This window comes from Vespa velutina, chromosome 12, assembly GCF_912470025.1.
Source record: "Vespa velutina chromosome 12, iVesVel2.1, whole genome shotgun sequence".
NCBI lineage: Eukaryota > Metazoa > Arthropoda > Insecta > Hymenoptera > Vespidae > Vespa > Vespa velutina.
The window spans coordinates 1,559,165-1,566,664 of NC_062199.1; the positions used below are offsets into that span (position 1 = coordinate 1,559,165).

General features: G+C 32.2%; 1 protein-coding gene and 3 long non-coding RNA genes across 4 annotated transcripts in view; 2 read left to right on the top strand and 2 right to left on the bottom strand.

Moving 5' to 3' along the window:
* LOC124953490 overlaps positions 1 to 1,394 on the bottom strand; it is a 1,654-nt gene extending 260 nt beyond the window's left edge. Inside the window, exons 1-2 of the long non-coding RNA XR_007102236.1 lie at positions 167 to 1,394; positions 1 to 80 (exon numbers count right to left, since the gene is read on the bottom strand). The exon at positions 1 to 80 is cut by the window's left edge and continues 260 nt beyond it. This is a non-coding gene — a long non-coding RNA (uncharacterized LOC124953490). The remainder of the gene's footprint in view (positions 81 to 166) is intronic.
* LOC124953487 (syndecan-like) overlaps positions 1 to 7,500 on the bottom strand; it is a 28,469-nt gene that overhangs the window by 7,053 nt on the left and 13,916 nt on the right. The gene's annotated exons all lie outside the window — the stretch shown is intronic.
* LOC124953489 lies at positions 992 to 2,863 on the top strand. Its single transcript, XR_007102235.1, has 3 exons — positions 992 to 1,252; positions 2,076 to 2,260; positions 2,690 to 2,863. It is a non-coding gene; the product is annotated as an uncharacterized LOC124953489 (long non-coding RNA).
* LOC124953491 lies at positions 2,872 to 4,221 on the top strand. The gene is made up of 2 exons (XR_007102237.1): positions 2,872 to 3,145; positions 3,403 to 4,221. It is a non-coding gene; the product is annotated as an uncharacterized LOC124953491 (long non-coding RNA).

The following is a 7,500-nucleotide window of genomic DNA, read 5'->3' on the forward strand; positions in this document are numbered from 1 at the left end:
ACTTCGATTCGTTTTATGATACAGGCATCCACCTCCCCTACCTAGCCCACCAACTCCTCTATTCAGCCATTTTGTTTTTACTTGAGGGAGAGAGAAAAAACAGAAAGTTTTATTGGCACACATACACATATATATTAAAATGTATATGTATATACTATAAACTAACTTTACATAACCAATACTTCGATTAGTTTTATGTTACACCCTCTTTGTCCAGGCATTTTATTTTCTTCTACGAACGACCATTTTGTTGGGACAAGATGGAAGGATGTACGGTATATACCAGGGGATAAAAAATATCTCATTGATATCACATATTTATTACTTTTAACTGTTCATAAACCTTATAATACGATTTCCCCATTTTATGACACATCCTCTTTCTGTTAGCCATTTTAGTTTCTTCTTGAAACGGCCATTTTGTTCTTCCATTTGATAACGTGCAATTCTTTCCTCTTTACTTCTCCATACATTATTATCCCCTTTTAAATTAGAAGAACGAATCGTCATACGAACATAGAATGATTAGTATTTGAAAGATTAAAAGTTCCTAGGGGTGGATAAAAAAAAAAAAAAAGAAAAAAACGAAGAAATTCCTAAGCTTCTTTGGAAAGAAAAAAAAAAAAGAAAAACGAAAGAGAAAAGGAAAAAGAAAAAAGAAAAGAAAGAAAGAGGAAAGGAAAACAATTTTTCTTCCTTAATCGAAAAAAAGTTTCGATTAAGGGAGAATAGATAATTGACTTTTATAAAATGACCTAAAAACTTTCTGTCCCACCCTGTGTTCCTAGAAACGAAGAACTATGTATAACGTCTCATACATTAGGTCAACCAATAATTGAAGGATCATCCCGTTGAGATTATAAACTATCTGTCGTTTCTATGTTATCGTCTATATCATTGGAAATATATCGGATTTCCAGAGGCACATTGATCGTGTTACATGAGCTTAGAAATGGGAGATGTTCCTTCGCCAGTAAAACTACAACCCGCAGAGAGTATGTGTGTGTGTGTGTGTGTGAGAGAGAGAACGAGAGAGAGAAAGAGAGAGAGAGAGAGAAAGCGTTGAGTGTTAACAAGGGTGGGCAAAAGAGAAGGGCTCGTAGAACGGGCTGGGTGTGAAAGATATGAAGTGGTCAATTGGTTGAAGAGCCCGTTGCTTCTTTCATGCCAGAACGGATACGTGAATCATTTGGTGTTAACAAAGGAAATAGTACATGGAAATTGAATTTGACGTTAATAGGAAGAAGTGTGTGTACGTATATGTGTGTGTGTGCATGCGTGTGTGTGCATGCACACGAGAGCGCATAGGGTATTTTTTTTCTTCTTTTCTCTCACCATCACTATCACCCCTCCCTTCCACCTGATTTTTCTTTCTTTTTTTAAGGCAATATATAATTGAGAATAATCAAAATAGACGACTTAAAAATTCAAATGAACTCTTATCGATGTAACGAACTATCAGTATACATACATACATATATGTGTTTAAAAAGGGGAAAAAAAAAAAAAAAAAAAGAAGGAAAAAAAAAATAAATAAATCGTTCTCTCGATCGTTTATCGATAAATATTTTCCGTATGGCAAATTACAAATGGTACCAACGAAATATTAATCGTGAATTTGAATCACTAAATTGGTGTGTACATATATATATACATATATGCACATACCATATATATATATATATATACATATATGCACATACCATATATATATATATATATATATATATATATATATATATATAAACAAACACCTATGTATCGGTGCATACATAGTACAATATATATGTATATATTTATTTTTTAAACATATATAGTCACAGCTTTATTTCAAAGAATTTTATTAATTTATAACGAAATTATGCCATTGCATTTCAATAATTTCTATATATAAAGAGAACATATTATATATATGCGCACCAGCATGTAAATGATCGATTTTTATCGAGAAAAAAAAAAAAAAAAAAAAAAAAAAAAAAAAAAAAAAAAAACACACAAAAATAGGAAAGGAAAGAAAAAATAGCCACCACGTGAAATATTAATATGACGATAATTTTTTTATTTTGGTTACGAAGGAACAAACAGCCGAGCGAAACGGGACTTCGATCTTTCACTTGAATGATTTAATTCCAATTCCCTTCTTTTGCACCCTTCAATGGACGTAATTAGATCCGGCAATTAGAGACGACAGGTCGATTAATTTCAAGGACGTAACTAAGAAGCCACGTTCATTGTCACGAGAAGTCGAAGATGCTTGCTAGTAAGTAGAACAACTACTATAGAACTAGAACAATCGAGGCTGTTCTACGAGCAACTTCTCAGAGAGAGAGAGAGAGTGAGAGAGAGAGAGAGAGAGAAAGAGAGAGAGAGAGAAAGAGAGATTCTAATTTAACTTTGACTATGGTCGAACGTTAAATGGAATACAATTCTCTTTGATGGGTCTGGCCTTTTGTTATTAAATATCTCCGACGAAAATAAATCAAAACGTTCTCTTTGTCGTTCGGGCTGGATTAAACAATTTTTCTAAAAAAGAAAAAAAAAGGAAAAAAAAGAAAATAAAAGGAAAAAAAAAAAAACAATACAAAAACAAGAAAAGAAAGGAATAAAAAATAAATAAAAAAAAGACACAGAAACGTACGATTTAATTTCTATTCACCGACCGCCTTTCTTACCCCCTCTTCGCCCCAAGTTACAGAAGCGAAGGATGTAATATCTGTCCACCGACCGCCATATTTCCTTCCGTGAACATACAGAATAAGTTATTTTAAAATTCTTCTGGGGAAACAGAGAAAAGGAGAAGAAAAAAAAAAAGAAAAAGAAAAATAGAAAAAATTCTTATAATTATACGAACGTCTGAACAACTCGCAGGTAAAAAAAAAACATTCCGCCCTTTTGTTATTCGCCTTCATATTTGGATACGCAATCCTAATATTCTTTGACGACGATAGGTAAGCCGGCAAGTTGAAGAAGAAGGAAAAATAAAAAAAAAAAAAAAAAAAAAAAAAAAGAAAAAGAAAAAGACCAAAAAAGAAGAGAGAGAGAGAGAGAAATAAAATCCGAGACTTTAGTCGATGACTATAAGGTGTTAATTAAGCGGGCAGAGAAGAAGCAACTTGCTTAATTCTAGAAGTTGAATGGTAAAAAGGTATGACAAAAGTGTGAAGAAAGGGGAAGGGAGAAGAAGAGAGAAAAAGAGAGAGAGAGAAGGGTTGAGAGAAGAAGGGATGTACTCGTAGATCTTTTGTCAGTGCGCGAACCGCACGGCTTTTCTTTCGCTTCATTTTCTCTCTCCCTCTCTCTTCTTCTTCTCCTCCTCCTCCTCCTCCTCCTCTTTCGTTTTAGTCTTTTCTTTCTGCTCCGATTTCACGCGCGTTGCTCGACTAAAATTTTACTTCTTTGCAGCCCACCCCCGACCAATCCCCAGCTTGCCTCTATCAACGGCTTCAGCGCACCACCTCCACCTCCACATCCACCTCCATCACCTCCACCTCCACCTCCTCCTTCTCCTCTTTCTCCTCCTTCTATACAAGCTCACCTCTCAACACCAGTGTGAAACTGAATACGAGCGAGCATAACGCTGAAAAAGCTGCTCAAAGAACACTCGACATTTAGCAAAATCGAATAAAGCGTGCGAAAGCAAAATAGAAGTTGAGGTGGTAGTAATATTTCATTCGGAAGTATGGAAAGGGATTAAAGTCTCTTTTTCATGATGTCTTATAGCAAAAATAAGGAAAGAAAAGAAGAAAGAAAAGAAAAAGGGAAAATAGAAAAAAGAAAAAGAAAGAGGGAGAAAGGAAGGAAGAAGGATAGAAAAAAGGAAAAAAGTAAAGGAACGAAAGAAGGAAAAATACTTTTGCCCTTTTTTAAGAAGTTGACAGATTGTATTCGCATTTAATGGACGATCCGGCGTACCATTAGACAGATCTTTAATATTTAATAAAACATGATAGATATGACGAAATTATTTATATACTTATATACTTACTTACTTACTTACTTATTTACTTTGTCGAAAATAAACATGGGCGCCGTAAAGGAAAAATTGCTCGGTAAGTAGGTAAGTAAGTAAGTAAGTAAGCGTGGATAAAGAACGATTTATCATTCAAATATTTACACCGATAAGAAGATTCAACTAAGTATCTACGTATTATTTCTTTAAATTTATCTCAAAAGTAGTAAATTTTAATTTCTTAAGATAAAATAAAAATCGAGATATTATTCTTTCATCGTCTATTTTTTCTAACCACTCTAATGAAACATAAATAGATATAACGTTGGTCGAAACAAAATAGGGGGGTCCTTTTAAATTCATCCATTCGATTTATCATAAATACCTCATGAAAATGTAGATCTCTCTGTGGGCACGTTTATTTTTTTTTCTTTTCGCATTGTGTTCGTCGAAAAAACAGAAAAATTAATAAAAAAAGCAAAAGAACAGAAAAAAAAAAAAATTGAAACAACAAGACGGAATATCTTCTTAAATCGTTTTCTCTTTTTGTTTGTTTTTCCTTTTTCTTTTCTTTCTTTTGCCTTTATTTACTTACTTATTTATTTATTTTTTTTTTGTTTTTGAAATTATTGCGACATCATTAGAGGTACATTATATTGAAGTAAAATGTCTTTGCTTTACTACTCGAGTGGTTGCTCTCTTTTTCTTTCTGTTTCTGTTCTGCTTTTATTTCGCTCACGTAGAATGTGTTTCGTCTTTCAAGAAATAAGCTGCATTATTCAGAAGGCAACTGCTTCTGAGTGAGAGAGAGAGAGAGAGAGAGAGAGAGAGAGAGAGAGAGAGAGAGAGATAGAGAGATACAGAGAGAGAAGGAAAGAAAAAATAAAATAAATAAAATAAAAATAAATAAATGTCATTTCATTGAATGAACATCGTTACGTCTATAAAAGAGAGAGAGAGAGAGAGAGAGAGAGAGAGAGAGAGAGAGAGAACACACGATCGATGAAAATTTTTCTTGAGATCTTTCGAGAGAAGAGACACATCAACGAAAGAGCAAGGAAAGGACTAAAAGAACTTTTCAAGAATATATATATATATATATATATATATATATATATATAGAGGGGTGTTTCTGCCATGTTATCACGTGACTCGAACCAAATCGCTTCTCAACTTCTTTCGGTGAAATTCGAGTCTTCTCGTTGCACTTCCTTGAAACTCTCTGAACTATGTATACTTACTTCTACAGGTCGATTTTTATCAACCTTCCATCTTACACATCTTCTTTCTACGGATCTTCTTCCTTTCCTCACCCCCTCTCTCTCCCCCGCCACATTCTTTTTATCCTAACGTCGTGCATCCCTTCACTTAAACTATTATCCATTCTTTTCACAATAGAATTTCAATTTTCTGTTCATCGGTTTATATATATATATATATATATATATATATATATATATATATATATATATATATATGTAAGTATGTATAAAACGAAGACGAGACGACCGAAAGGCCATGCTTTTGTTTCGATTTAATTGAAATCGTTCGGAATATATCCGATATTTGTGATTTATATACATACGTATATGTGCGTGGGTGGGTGGATGTACAAAGAGAGAGAGAGAGAGAGAGAGAGAGAGAGAGAGAGAGAGAGAGAGAGAGAGAGAGAGAGAGAGAGAGAGAGAAAGAGGATGTGTCACGTGATCGAAGTTTCATCGAAAGCACGTACGATGGCAGAGCTGGTTAATTCCTACCGTTAAAGGGATGGGGGTGAATGGTGATGGAAAGAGGGGTGTCCGCGTGTCTGTATAAGTACGTGTTTGTTAACGTTTTTATTAAATGCCGACCGGAATTTTAAATTAATTTATTAGCATGAGCTAATTATGACGAATAAAAAAAAAAAAAAAAAAAAAAACAAAAAAAAAAAAACAAACAAACAAACAAACAAAAACACAAAAAAACAAAAAAAGAAGAAGAAGAAGCAAAGAAGGAAAAAAAGAAGAATGGAGAGATTAAGCTAAGTAAAAAATTAATCGTTAATTTTCGCGAGAGGAGGAAGAGAAAAAAAAAAAGAAAAGAAGAAAAGAAAGAAAATAAATAAATCTAAAAATGAAAAGGGATAATCTTTTCCTTTTTTCTTTTTTTTTCCTTCCCCTCTTGATAACAACGGAGAAAAAAAAAAGAAGAAAAAAAAACGTGGGATTTCGTGCGTTTATAATTAATTATCGATGAAATTAATAACTAACGCCATTTTCTTGTTATAATCGATGAAATGAGCAAGAGGAAATTAAAAAAGGATCATTTTTGGTATTAGTAAACCATGTGGAGGATGCAATTTCTTGTATATATAAGATGAGAAATAAAAAATAAAAAATAAATGAAAAGAAAAAAAAAAAAGAAGAAGAAGAAAAAATAAAGAAAATAAAAACTTAAGGAGATTTTATTTCTCAACCAATCCAAAAGGTTGATATATTAACCAAATGAAATTATTCTTGGATATTTCCTTGGTTGGTTGTTCTCTCGGTTTATGCAAATGAGCATTGTCCCAAAGTACGTTAACGCTTAGTACGATATTTTATTAGTATAATTTGTAGTCGAACAAATTCTCCATAAACTGAAAACCTTAATGTTCCTACTAACTTTTCTTTATTTATCTACGTAATAATAATACAAAAAATTATATATATATATATATATATATATACACACACACATACACATATTAACTCAGCTGCAATAATGTTACTAGTTCCTACTAACTTTCCTATTTATTTACGTAATAATAATAAATAAATAAATAAAGAAAGAAAAAATTAGATCGATTAATCTCGTCTTATCCTAGAAACTCTTCAATGTATCTATGCAAGAAGTAAGATAAAAAAAAAAATTAAAAAAAAAAAAAAAAAAAAAAAAAAAAAAAAAAAAAAAAAAAAAAAAAATAAAAAAAAAAGAAAATTAGAAAATATTGATCAGCTAACTCCGTCTTATCTGTTCGATAAACTTCGATTATAATCAACAACATCTGTCGATAATAATTTTCAAAGAATATCATCAAAAAATGATGTGACGTCGTTGATAGTATAACGTCCCTACTTGATCTTGAAGAGGTTTTTAAAGAGGGAGAGAGAGAGAGAGAGAGAGAGAGAGAGAAAAAAAAGATATTGGCGATTGTTGCTCATCCATTATACATGAAAACATGAAAACACTCGATTCACGGTCTGAGTAAGTACTTTTCTTTCTTTCCTTCTTCTTCTTTTCTTTTTTCATTTTTTTTTTGTTTTTGTTTTTTTTTTTTTTTAATAAAGATTCTTCGATGATCCATTATGCACCTTGGTTCAAGCAATTATCACGAAAGGTATATGACAAGCATACCCTTCTCTTCGGAAATCTTAGAAAGTAGATCCGAAGAGTAAATTCGTAAAGATCTAAGTTACATTTGTCACTGTAAATTTCGCTTTCTCTCTCTCTCTCTCTCTCTCTCTCTCTCTCTCTATCTCTCTCTCATGGAAATTTTGTATTATCATCGTCAATTTTCTAATATCAATTTA